Raw genomic sequence first — 14230 nt, 5'->3', positions numbered from 1 at the left:
GCAGATTTTAACAAGGTTTTGGGTAAAAACGTAACACATGTCATTTGTGACACAGAAAGTCAGCGAAACCCAGTTGGTTAATCATTCATGTGTACGGGCTGTCTGTAGGATATGTCTAGACTTCTTACACGTCGGGTGGTAGATAGTCAGGCCAGCTAAGAAACAACCATACAATACCTATATATATACATTACCTATGTTAGTGGTGGTCGGTATGAATGACTTAGACATCGTAAATTGTGATAAGAGAACAATACATGAAATAGTAGAAAACGAAAGTGTTACAAATTGAAGCACTCCAAACTGGATTCTAAACAGCCTTGCTTTCTAAAACACCGGAGTTGTGTCGTTTGACTGTAATTTTACGAGATGTTGTGGAATAAAACATGCACACATTATCTAAACTGGTATTAAACGAAACAAAGAATTGTGGTTTTGAACTAAACATATTACATTGGACATAATCTTTATAATGCACCAAGTTGTAAATTGAAACTGCAGACGGAGTTACGAAGTGTTGGCCTAGGTAAAGTTCAGAGTTGTACTACCTTTCCGTGATGCTTTATGTTTTTCGATAGCTGAGAAAATGGCTGACGTTTTGCTGTCGGTGTTATGTCCTTAAGTAAGACAGTTAGCACTATTTTTTTCGGGATGGCTTGCAACGGACTTTCCGTGTGTTGCTAAGTAACCAACAACATCTACAATGTATACAAGACCCCGCCATAGAAGATAACTGGCTGTTTACGGGATGATGAACGCAGATATCCCACAATCAAACTAGCATGCACTACTCCCGTATTTTTTCATTTAATTCTACCCTATGATAAGCTTTTGTCCTCATTGTAAAAACTGTATAAAACTCGATATTTTCTCTTATTCATCGTCTTCCGCCATTTCTTTCAACCGCGTAGCCATCCCTCCCCCTCAAAAAAAATATATAAAGTTGGCAAGACACTACGCGATGATCTTACGTATATCTTTCTTCATGAAAATGACGTCTGTGCACAGCCATGCACCCTGAGGCCCCATGTCCGCCTATCATATCCTTCACAATCTTTTCTTGCTATTTTGAGAAGAGCTCTAGAAATATTCTCTTTCATAGAAAGATTTCCCCCACGTCTGTAGATGTGCAAGTGCAATTTTAGGACTACGCCATCAATAAAAATTGTGTCACCAAATTCTTCTTGTCGCTGTTTCCCGAGAAGAAATTGAAGGGTCTTTGTTGCAAATTTCTTACATTTATGTATCTTTCCTTGATTCCTGGTGCTTAATTTTTAGTTTCGGAGACATTAAAAAAAGGCCGGGGGAGGGGGAGGGGCCAGAAAACATGTATCGTGCATTATGTCTAAGTTTTTTGTTAATGCTTTCTCATCTCTGTGAAGTTTAGAGACTGATTGGAAAGGTAACATGCAGTCGTTTAAGGTTTTTTTTTTTTGAAAATAAAAGAAAGGGACCATGCTGGAAATGAATAATACGATAGCTATCACTTCAGGTCCCTTTTTTACGTTCTTGATAACAATTATACAACGACAGAATGAAAACTAAAGAACGTTGTAAGTCTTTAGGTGGAAGTAAAGAACTTATCGATGACATTAATCATGGGTAATTATAATGTTACTGTTTCAAATATTCAAAGTCTGCCTGTTTCGATGCAACGCCCCGATTTGTTGTTAACAAATGATGTCCTTAGCTCGTATGACCTATAAGCATATATGCTGATTCAGTTTCATTAATTCTTCGTTTCAGCCATCTTGCAATATTACCTTCTTTCCTGAAGAGTTTCAGTTAAAATATTCTTTTGTTATCTCCCCTTATAATATATTACATAAAAAACATCATAGTGGTCCAATCATTTATGAATACCGGTCGACAGTTTTGACTTCAGTTTCTCAATCATCGTTATGGAAAGATATACTGTATGTTCTGTTGGACATGTAAAATTAGAATTCTAGGGTTACATACGTGTCTTTCTGGCTTATATTGCCTGGTGAAGAGCTTGGATCATTTTCAGGTGCAGTCTCCTTGTAGTTGATGGTAGATACCTTACCGAACAACAAACGTGAGGCCCGTCGCATGCAGAGCAATTAAGGTAGAATGGCTTGTCCAAGGATACAATCACGACAGCATAGACCGATCCGTTTCGTGAGGATCACAATCCACGTCAGGTAGGGAGTGTCGAAATATGCACAATGGATCTTTCGCTGCAGTCACGCTTGAGTTATTATGGATCCCTGGATGCGAGTACAAATTCTCATAGTTTTTTTTGTACTGTGTACTAACGTCGATGCATGCAGCATGCTCCTTTATGTCATTCCCGTTGATCTAGCTTTGAGGACTTTGCATTATTTGCATTTGCCCTTGATTTAAATGGTAGATATATTCGATGAAAATGTTTATACTTTCCGTATTTTACATTTTTTAGTATTCCAGGAATCTCATATATAAACCTTAACATTGTTCCTAATGAGCGAGTCGAATTATCGTGCTGATTTCAGTGTCCGTCATATCAAAGAAGTGTTACTGTTTTGTGAATTATTTCGATATTTTACATGAAATAAACTGAGACGTGCCATACATGGTAAGCTATTCTCTTGCAATTTACGATAAAACTAGAGGCATTGCGAAATATACCAGTCCTTTATACATCTTCCTTTGAATATGATAAACCTTTTATGTCACTTCCGTTGCGTTTTTTTTTTTTTTTTTACTCTTTTTTGTTTTTGTTTTTAGCGCCTTTCTTATTTTTTTTCCGTTTGCTTATGTTGTATATATAGATGTGTAGCGAGGCACATTACGGATTTATGATTCTTTGAACCCTAAGACATGGCAAGTCACACGTGAAATAAGGAGTGTGTCGTTTCTCAAAGCACAACAAACGATTTTAACATTATTTATTCAGGAACTCAAACATGACGAATGTACTTACATTAATCAATTTCCTCGTTCAAAAATTACTCACATACACTAGAGAACAGCTGTCATCAACAAACAATTGTCCTGATGACGAGAGTGTGAATAATAAAAAAGAAAAGAAATAGGGCGATAGAGCCGAAGGAGAAGGAGACTTTCACAGGTTGAAGGATTGTAGTATAAATATTTGTATCATACCCAAGTTATTCAATCATACTCGAAGTAAAACCCAATTTCATTGGATTAAATTTCTTGTTTATGTTTGTACAGCCCGAAAATTAGCAGAACAGATATGTAATACACACAAAATTCCTTTCGTCGTTGTCTTCAAGCGCAAACAAGAAAGATGGCGTTCTTAATTGGCTAAAAGCATTGTACTCTAAGCCAGTCTTTCATATTTAGAATCAGATATGGTCCGATATTTATTTGTTAATACACAGATTAATTCATTACATATTCCAAGACCAATGGCATAACAGATGCCTTAAATTCTCAGAAATCAGTATTTCAGTATCAAGACATGTATCAGGCAGTAGGTTTGAGACACTACACAAGACTGGATTCATAATTTCCAATTACAGCAGTTAGCAATATTCTAATTCATTTTGTCGTATGATAACGATGTTTAATCAAGTCTAATTTTAATACTTGTTACAAATTATATATCTAATTTTAAAATTAAATTTCAAATAAATTTGCCGCAGTAAATTCTACTATTTATGGCCTTGTGGGAGTTTTATGATATCATAAATTGCAAAAACTTCCAGCGAGCAAACAACCGCCACTAGCATTAATACCAGGCATCTATTAAGTAACATAGAAATGCATTGTGCATTGTATGTATATATCTTTAAAAAGTTAAATGTTAAAACATAGCATTTTAATTACATTGGTAATTACCTTGCGAAGGTGATCTTCAGTGATTCATCCCTCGCTGTTCCGGTGACATTGCAGTGACCCTCAAAGCTTGTCGTCCCTGTAATTTTCCATCTATCTAAGGTGACTTTACCGACATCCGTCTTTTTTACCTTTTCATCACAGCCTTCAAGTTTGTATCAAAGATCAATTTATAATGAAATCTGCATTAGTCATTAACATCGGTTTTTATTTAATTTAGTAGGCACGTCTTATCAAAACCTTCAGGATTTGTAATTGAATTTTCATTTAAATTGATTTCATAATAAGAAATTAAATTTGACAATTATAAAACGTGAAATAATCAGGGTTCATTCATGTAATTCATGATAATATTTTGTATCCGAATAAAATGGCCGTATTTTCTTCCTGTTATATAAACAAGGTAAATGTTCTCCTCTACAGGTCCCGGGACGCTATTTTTGGCAACAATTTTCTATTTTTACACTATTAGACGATGACTACGACTCAGGTAAAATTAATTATCTTTTAAAATTTTCTGTGTATCAGGTTGTTTGAATAATCGTCGAGGCTCATTTCAATGAATAATATCCATGTTTAATCTTATAGCTGGGTATGGTAGGGTAGGGTAAGGTAGGGTAGGTAGGTAGGTAGCTAGGTAGCTAGGGTAGGGTAGGGTAGGGTAGGGTAGGGTAGGTAGGTAGGTAGGTAGGGTAGGTAGGTAGGTAGGTAGATAGGTAGCTAGGGTAGGGTAGGTAGGTAGTTAGGTAGGTAGAGTAGGTAGGAAGGTAGGGTAGGGTAGGGTAGGGTAGGACAGGGTAGGTAGGTAGGTAGGTAGGGTAGGGTAGGGTAGGTAGATACGTAGGTAGGTAAGTAGGGTAGGGTATGTTGGGTAGGTAGGTAGGTAGATAGGTTGATAGAAGTGTTGGCGGATGGATGAGTGGGTAGGTAGGTGGAGTAGGTAAATAAAAAGGATTTATAAGATGAGAAACAACTTTTTTTAAAAAGGAAAAAATAAACATACACTTTACGGTTTCAATCGAAACTGCACTATACATTTTGGGAAAATGTGACTTAAGTTTAGATTCTATTAACTGTTACATTCTCACGACATAATTCATCCCGATTATCATCAATACTTTTTGTCTACTTCCGGTAGTCTTTCATCAGGCACCGGAAAATTGTATGCATGGGAGAAAACTCTTGTCCAATGATGCCAATACTTTATTTTCACAAAATGAAATAATAAAAAGAATGTTTATTAAAAACATTTGCATTTCTATGTTTGGTCTTTTATTAAGTTGTGTTTATGACTTTGTATGAGAAGAAATCAGAATGTCCTTGGGAACACCTTGGCTAGGACAGGTATCATGGAATCTCTTCCCATGTCGATCTCAAAGCTGACACACTCCCGTCCTCCTGAGAGGTGAGACATTACAAACAATCAGGTAACACCGATACGTGACATCTCATTCAAACATGACATATTTTTGAGTCGTTATCTATTTACATTGATAAAGCCTTCAATCAATATATAGAATGTGTGATCTTTGTGCAGGACGGACCTTGTTATCTAATCCATCTACTATCTATATATGACCGAGTATATGAACGAGGAATGCCCGGTATCTGTGATCATAAACTGGGTTAGAATATACGGAGATACAAATAACATGAGCATGGCATTTATACTGAGTGTTTTTCGTGAGAAACTTGTTTGAGTTTTCAGTAATGAAATACACTATTAACAGAATAATTTATCTAAAAGACCTTATACACAAATAACCGAAATCTTACAAGAACGAATGGGTGAACCAACAAAATAACGAAAGAACGGACGAACAAAAGAATAAGCGTGCGAACGGATGGATGAATGATACCGGGCTCCCTAAGAGGTTTTGCTGATTCTCATGAAATATATAAGGCTCAGTCAAATTAAAAGACGCTATATTGACCAATAATATTGAGAAAAGGTCAACCTGACCCCCCAAATACCTCAGAACGACATCCTTCGATAATGGACTGACTTCTGGGATGGAATTAAATTTGAAATAAATGAAACCGCCAAAAAAGGTTTCTATGACTGAAAGAGAGTAACAAACAATAACAATACAACAAACAACAAAAACGATATTTAGATTTCGGATACGAAAATAAAGTCAAAAATTAAAATACTCGAGAAAATAAAACATTTTAGGGTATAAGAATTTCATGTTGAAACCAGTTCTATGTTACAATCTCTAACAGACTTGATATTTATCGTCTGCGAGGTCACGACTGAATCCCTCATCAAAGTGAATTATGGTGTGTTATTAATAATGTGTCAGTGTCAAAGTAAAGCTTTGTTTACAGTCGATGCCGAGAGATGCTTGAGTTCAAGGTAATATTGACGTTGTTACGAAACTGAGACACGCGAATCGTTTTTTCTCTTATTTAGAAAAACTAGGATGAAGGGATTGACTGATTGTGTTACTACATAGTACTTTTGATAAATTTATCATATTTGTTCAGGTCAACTTCTGTCTGTGTTGATAAAGGGAGGTAATCAAGATCGGGTAAATATCATGTTAACTGTCTAGACATATAATTTAGGGAAGAAATCGAATGGAACGAAGAGGTAATTAATTGTCTTTTACACTAGATCAGAATTATAGACATTTAGAGTTTAAATTAAAAGTGAAAGTATTCTCCATAACTGTTGTCTCTTTCTAAAACATGTTTATTCAATGGAGAAACCTTTTTCAGTTATTTTTATTAGTTCTGAAAATCAGCTGAATTTCAAAATGAAATTTTGAATTTTATTACTACTACTCTTGTATTTTCAAAGCGCTGTTTCTCTAATTAAAGTAGAGCTCTAAGATATGTCAGAGATATGTCTGGTCTTCGATAAATATTCTGAAACCGGGAATGCTAGTAATGAGAGTACATATATGTTAAGAAATATAGCGTAAAAAAATTAAGTTTGTAATTTTCAAGTTTGAATCTTTGAATCAAACGAATGTGAATCTAACGTCAAATACATAGTATAATCCATAGATAGTCTGATGGTTATTTTAAACAAACATTGACATGTTTTGTAATGTCAGTTAATGGGTTATCTGTTTTCAAAACCAAGGTCCAATCTGGGCGTAGACAAGTTTTTTTTCTGAAGTAAATAGAGAGTGATCTCCCCTAATTGGCACTTGATATAACGGTCAAGTTAACCTGACACCAGGGGTCGCCGCGTGCACGTGCTTCATAAATCTGACAAGGAACGGAAAAAGCACGTTTATCGGTGGTATTGGATCGTGTGTTTTTGTCAGATGGAATTGAAGAAGAGTTTGAGTGTGAAATTGAGTGGAAGGAGGGGGAAGGAGGGGGGGTGGAGGGGGGGGGGATGGGAGCACGGTATCGCTGGGCAGTTCCCTTATGTGATATAGGGGACCGATTGATGTATGAGTCGACAATTTACATTTTTTTCAGAAAACGAAGTATTGCTAGATTGAATTTGTGATATCCCTGATTTAATTAAGCGATATAATTTATAAAAACAAAGCGGTGCGCCATATTGATGGGTTTTGGAGTGATACCCGCCCTTTTACAACTAAGTGCGTGATCGTAGAAGGCGACTCAAAATTGTCCACTCCCCTGCTGCTATAAGTTGTTTCTCTGCAAAAAACTGAAATCCTCAAAATATGATATTAACATAATTTACTAGAAGCCCCACAAAGTTTGCCATCATTATAGGTTTTACACATAAAAACAAGTCACCTATAAAGGTAAAATGGGCTTTGCGTCGAAAGATAATTATGGAGAAGATATTTTACCCGTACGTGTTCTTCTATGATCCAAGTTGTTCGTAAATGTATGCACCAATTTATCATTAACCTGTATCAAAACTGACATGGACGTACCATCACGGATACTGGGCGGCAGATACCCAATACACCGCTAAACGTACGAGAACCTAGATATAATTATATGTAATTAAAGAGGACAGTTTTCTTTCCTGGAGGTTGTCCGAATTTTCTCTGTCCTTGACCTTCAGATTCTCACCGTTTCATCAGTAAGTGATGCTAAGCACGTTTGCATCTAAATGTAGCAGAATAAGTATTTTAAGTATGGATTTGAAAATTTCAATGTGTGTTATCAGAAATACTTCTGTGGTAAGTATTCGTGCACTTAAGGACATATCTTAGCTGACATTATAACTAATTTAGAGTTATTTCCCTTACGTACTTAACATGTAATGATAAGAAAATGCTTCTATACAATATTTTTCGTTTTGATATCAATACTTCCCACTATCATGTGTGCTTCGATGTTTTTATCGAAGTGACACTCGATGAAAAAAAAGGTTGCGTGCAAGTTTCGAAAAAATAGACAATATCAATCCCGTTTCATATTGTAAGAGGTATGTCATCTCTCCTTTTGATCTACCACGGTTACTTTCCTTTGTTTCACCCTAACAGCCGATGACGTCACACAGTGGTGAATATAGTGAGTGTGAAATTTCGATGTTTTCATTGTAAACGACAATGGAAGAAAATTATAGATTAAAACACAGTGTAGTCTCTTGTAGAATTGGATGGATGTCCTCATATGACCTTGGCTGTTGTTGCGAGGATGCCCGCCCCCTCTCACCCCCTCCCCCGCCGCGTCTCTCCTCCTCCCCTGCCGACACAGCTCACACCCAAAACTTTCACTGATATGCATCATCAGAATAATTGGCCGGGTCTAAAATATCATTTATAAAAAAATTGTTTTATTCGTTTCTCGGCGTGAGACTCTTTTGGAAAGAAGGCGGATTTCACAGTAAGGTACCGTATATCATTAACAAACCATTTAACATATCGGGATAAATTTCGGCAGAAACACACAAAAAATATCGTAACCAAAACCTCCTTACCACAAGATTTCACTCGCTGTGAATTTTAGGAGTAAAATGACTGTGTCTGGACCTATTTTTATTCAAGTCGCTAAAACTCCACCATCGATAAATCATAGGAACACAGTAAAAATGGGTGAACTTTATACAGAAAATAAAAATTATATTACCTATTGAAAATTAGTTTTTTGGGGAAAACATTATTGATCAAAAGACATTTAATACTTTATCCACGTTAAATTCGGTCGCTCGCTGAGGGAGATTAAAAACTTATTACCGATAAAAAGTCGATAATCTACAAACTGATGAGAATATAAGTCGTTAATTTACATTTAATGTGACTTTGTTGCCAGAAGAGTTTAAAAACCGTATTTATCATGCGGATTGTTAAGGTACTTGTCTCACGTGAGCTCGTGCAGACTTTATGTTTTACTATATAATGTTTATTACTGCTTGGATTCGTCTTAATTAAAATCGAACACCCTATGGTGAGGATGGCAGAGTGAACTTGTCGTTTTGATAATATTTCCTTTTGACATTTGGCCGATGTTGAAGGGCTGCTACATCAAGCGCTTAAACATCAGAAACTGAATCAAGGCAGTCGACTGATTTTAAATCAATATGTATGTAGGTCGTTTATAATTAATATCTGAATCTAAAAAGGCAAGAATTTCCGTTCTCTACTAAAACTAAACTTGAACTGACATCGAAGTGAAATCTTACTCTGCGATATATTTGTCTTTAGTTATACATTAAATATATTCTCTGAAAACAAACAACTTATTTGTTTAGATTTGACTATTTTTGTAGTCATTATTGAAAAATCCATGTTTGAAATTAGATAATATTAGTTTTATCCTTTTAAAACAATTATGAAACAAGTTATTTCAGCTTAATATGTTAATCACTCTTGGTGGTCCAGATGGAAGCGCGCGAGGGGTCTTACTATGGGAGAAAACCAACGTTGACGGGAAGGTGACCTCTTACCTTTTCACGTCCGTTCCGGGAATCCGGACGGACTTTTTTTTCTGTACCGGATACATTCAACGTCCAGTATATGTGAACTACATTGAGTCAAAATTATCGTTTAAGGTCTAGATTTCTGCCATAGTCCGACTTGGTGGTGTATCTTCGCCCAGTTTCAGGCAAGTGCTATTTTAACAGGTATATCATACTATTTGAGATAATATTGGTTTTTCCAGAAAGTACCAAGACAATCACACATGCATGATGAAGATACCATCTCGGAAAAACGGGCAGTATAAACAAATTAATGAGGATACCATAGTATTAATCATTCTGATTGGCTGAGGCCTTGTCGGGAATGCTGATGAGACAAAACAGTAGTCCAGGCCGGCGGGTGTTAGAGGTGAACACTTAAAAGACCCCTTCATGGGAGGGTATGTGTCTCTAACCCTCACTGCATCCATTTATAATACACGCCTAATGACCGGGGCAACAGACGGACATGTCGTTCCGGATTAGCGTCGGAGTCCCTCTTGATGGTAATGAACCTTGGTGGTATATATGCTAATTATCTCTATCAGCTGTGATATATAGGGTCTATTATCGTTTGCACTCGTTATATCTGATAGATACAATAAGTTTAACTTGGAAGTGTTTACATTTTCCATATCTATGTGTTCTACACATGTTTGTTCAACATCCATACCCGTTCTTTCATATTCAGTGTTTTTTTGTTCAAAAATCAATACTCATACCCTCTCCCATGCATATCCTCTCCAAAAGGACACGCAAAAACAAACAAACAAACAAACGAACGAACGAACGAACGAACGAACGAACGAACGAACGAACGAACAAAGAAACAAACAAACAAACATCAAATAAACAAAATGAATCGCAATGCTCTTTGTTGCTTTCTTTTTTCCATGATTAAATTAAGAATGTATGTTTGTGAATACTTCTATCATTTTTTACCGAATTTTGCTTTTTACATTAAGTTTTCTGGACAATGATATAAAAAGCAGTATTGGTTGTTTTCTATCGGACTTGATTTTCTTGATTCTCTTGACAGCTGGGCGGCGATTGGGGAGGGGTGGGGGTATTCCATGTATACTTTAGTAAGTATTGTAAAATTCTATTTACAGCCATGGTTTTAATCATGTATGTGAGATTAATGTGTTGAGATTGTATGTTCGTGTAGACCACTTTGTGATGATGCGGAACTCATGCCAACTTTATAGTGCTGTCACACTGAAGTCTACTGCCTCGGACCCGGACATGTCAACAATGTGCGAACAAGTCATTACACTTCCACAATACTGAGCGTAAATCATGGAATAGTAACTATCATTATTAACGACTCGACAGGTCTCGGCCAGGGGACAAAACCCAAAGCCTTCCTCACTGGGGCGAACGGTCAACTAAAGGCCAGCAGTGAGGCAGTGTTAAGGAAGACATGCTGACAAGAGATGGTAAGGAAGGAGAGCAAAGATCTGATCATTATTGGTAACTTGATGCACCACTAACGCCCTTCCTCTACCTGAAGGTCGTGGAAAGTCAAGGAGTCGAATTCAACCCAACAAAACATGTGATAACGACGTCACTGAGTAAAGAAACGACCTTTGGTTTGAGGAACGCCTATTAACGAATGAAATGCTATAAAAATGATTGGAATGGAATTACCAGACATTTTACACAAGTGACCATAATACATGTTCGTCTGTGTGTTTAGTTTTAAATTCCTGTGTGAATATTGGTAAATAAAAAGTTGAAGTCTGAGTGGTGATATCATGTCGTTTATGTAAACGTGACATTTAAAGGCAACATAAGATAAGATATTGTTGACGTCGAACCCTTCAGCATTAATGAATCCTACCGTTGTCACCCATGCCACTCGCACGTGCTTGTCAGTTCTCGTGCTTCAGCTGATTGACGCTTTGTCCTAAACATGTCTACTACGGCAATGAATATATTTATTGTACAGGCTTTTTTTTTTAGAGATTCCTGGCAAGTCGCACCTGGATAAGGTTTAGGAGTCTCTTTCAAAAAATGTCATAAGTTTTTCTTTAAATAAAGATTTGCTGAAATGTTAAAGTTTGACTAAGAAATTCTGTATAGAAGGATGGTGAATGTATACTTGATCTATTATACCGGAATGTTTGAAACCGAGTTGTATTTTAGATTCGACCCATCATCTTGTACACACAGTAATGTCTGAATATATACTGATTTTTTCTGATTTAGTTCTCGTGAAGACCACTTGTAAATCCAAACGTTCTAGACTGAATCATACGGTGTAATTATTTTTCAAATGTATAAGAAAAAACATAATAATCTACAGAAAATTCTAGACGATATTTAAAAGTTTTTTATCCTGTCTTTGAGAAATCATTGACTAGTGACGTCATCTGTTTTTGTATATTATACACACACTGTAGTTTTAATCTGATAAAGTCCGAAAAGTGCTTTAACAAAGTCTATCTCGGAATCTCTCTGATTATAACACAACTGTTATGTAACCAAGTATTGATATGATCAGCGAATATTCATATCTACCCCCATCATATTTCCGCTGTTTTCTCGCCCTCTTACACAGAAGTAAGCTCACATGTGGAACTTGAAGGCTTAAAGTATTATCCAGACATTACAGTATGCTACATAAACAATCCAGATAAAACACAAGTGCCATTTGTAATGCAATAGATGCAGTCTCTGGTTATCTGCTATCTCTCAGGCAAAACCTGGAGTCCTTCATCATACCTGAACTAACACAAGACACCCCACGTAAAAAAAAATCTCCAATTGCTATTAACATTTTCAACTGTTAGTCGTAAAATTCAAACCATGCGCAAATTATATCATCAAATGAGTCTCAAATTTAACACTTAAATCGCATCTTGCGAAGAAAATGTGTCTTTTCTACAGGCAAATCGACAAGATCAGACATCAAAATCGTAATTTGATTTTCTCGGTACGTTCACCACCTCGCCCCCTAGCGGTGAACCTGTGTATTTATTAGGAGTTATCTACCCTGATATGTAGGTGAAACTTGTTTTCCGATAACCAACCTCTGCATGGGTATTGATAGAACGTATACAGGAGACAGGTAAAGGTTGGATGATAAGAAACATAAATTAAACATAAGTAGCGATCATTACAGGATTGGAAAGTTGATCATTCCTTCCTACAACCCCAAATAAACGTGCCATTATTTTTCAGAACATAAATTTATGATATATTCAACTTGTCGAGATCTACAGACAGATAACGCTGATTAAATTTTTAAGTGAAACCACAGGTACCAGTCAGTTTTTTTCTATTTACATATAAAAAGTTAACCCATATGATAATAAAATATGATCTTTCCTTGTGAGCGAAATATACATTCCATCACATTATTCTCTTTTTTTATAGAAACGTTATTTGATAACATCTAATTATTATAACTGATCCAGTTTTGTTTGTGATTACCGGTCAAGATTTGGCTCTACTATTATTCTAGATAACGTTAACAATATTTCACCAGATCCCCATTCCCGTTGTATGTATTTCTATTCATTATTTGTCTCTAAACTACACTGATTCTCAGGTGTGTAAAATGTGCTATTTATAACTGTGTACAATCTTTGATCATCTGTATTATGAAAATAACCATATTTTCGTGGGTTTTTCAATTTTTGGGGTTTTTCAACAAAAACAATTAGGACACTTGACTTGTGGACACAGACAGCTCATTAAGTTTACTTCTACTGATTCTAACAGTTCACGGCGGTATCCGGGAAAATAAATCCCCCAACGAAAATTAGTGACTGTACATCAGTATGATTGCTTTATCCTGCCGATCGGACCTATGAATTTACTTCGTAAAACAACACCCCGCTAAAAAGTGAGATAAGAGGTCTGATATTCATTAAAAAGTACTCTCAACAACGTTTATGAAAATAAGCAACATTTCCAAATTTTATAAAAAAAAAAAAAAAAATACATATATCAGGAGCACAACATCTCAATGGTGTAAACAAACCTTCCTTACCTATTTAATTACCTACTGATGTTGATGTTGTGGTCTCTCTAATCTTAGTTATCATTACCTACTGATGTTGGTGTTGTGGTCTATAATCTTAGTTATCATTACCTACTGATGTTGGTGTTGTGGTCTCTAATCTTATAATCTTAGTTATCATTACCTACTGATGTTGGTGTTGTGGTCTCTCTAATCTTAGTTATCATTACCTACTGATGTTGGTGTTGTGGTCTCTCTAATCTTAGTTATCATTACCTACTGATGTTGGTTACTCTTAGTTATCATTACCTACTGATGTTGGTGTTGTGGTCTCTCTAATCTTAGTTATCATTACCTACTGATGTTGGTGTTGTGGTCTCTAATCTTAGTTATCATTACCTACTGATGTTGGTGTTGTGGTCTCTAATCTTAGTTATCATTACCTACTGATGTTGGTGTTGTGGTCTCCAATCTTAGTTATCATTACCTACTGATGTTGGTGTTGTGGTCTCCAATCTTAGTTATCATTACCTACTGATGTTGGTGTTGTGGTCTCTATCCTTAGTTATCATTACCTACTGATGTTGATGTTGTGGTCTCTAATCTTA

The sequence above is a fragment of the Ylistrum balloti genome, unplaced genomic scaffold, assembly GCF_031769215.1.
Source record: "Ylistrum balloti isolate Yb309-2 unplaced genomic scaffold, AGI_CSIRO_Ybal_v1 Utg370842, whole genome shotgun sequence".
Lineage (NCBI taxonomy): Eukaryota > Metazoa > Mollusca > Bivalvia > Pectinida > Pectinidae > Ylistrum > Ylistrum balloti.
The sequence above is the reverse complement of the archived record's forward strand: the minus strand, read 5'-3'. Positions refer to the sequence as shown.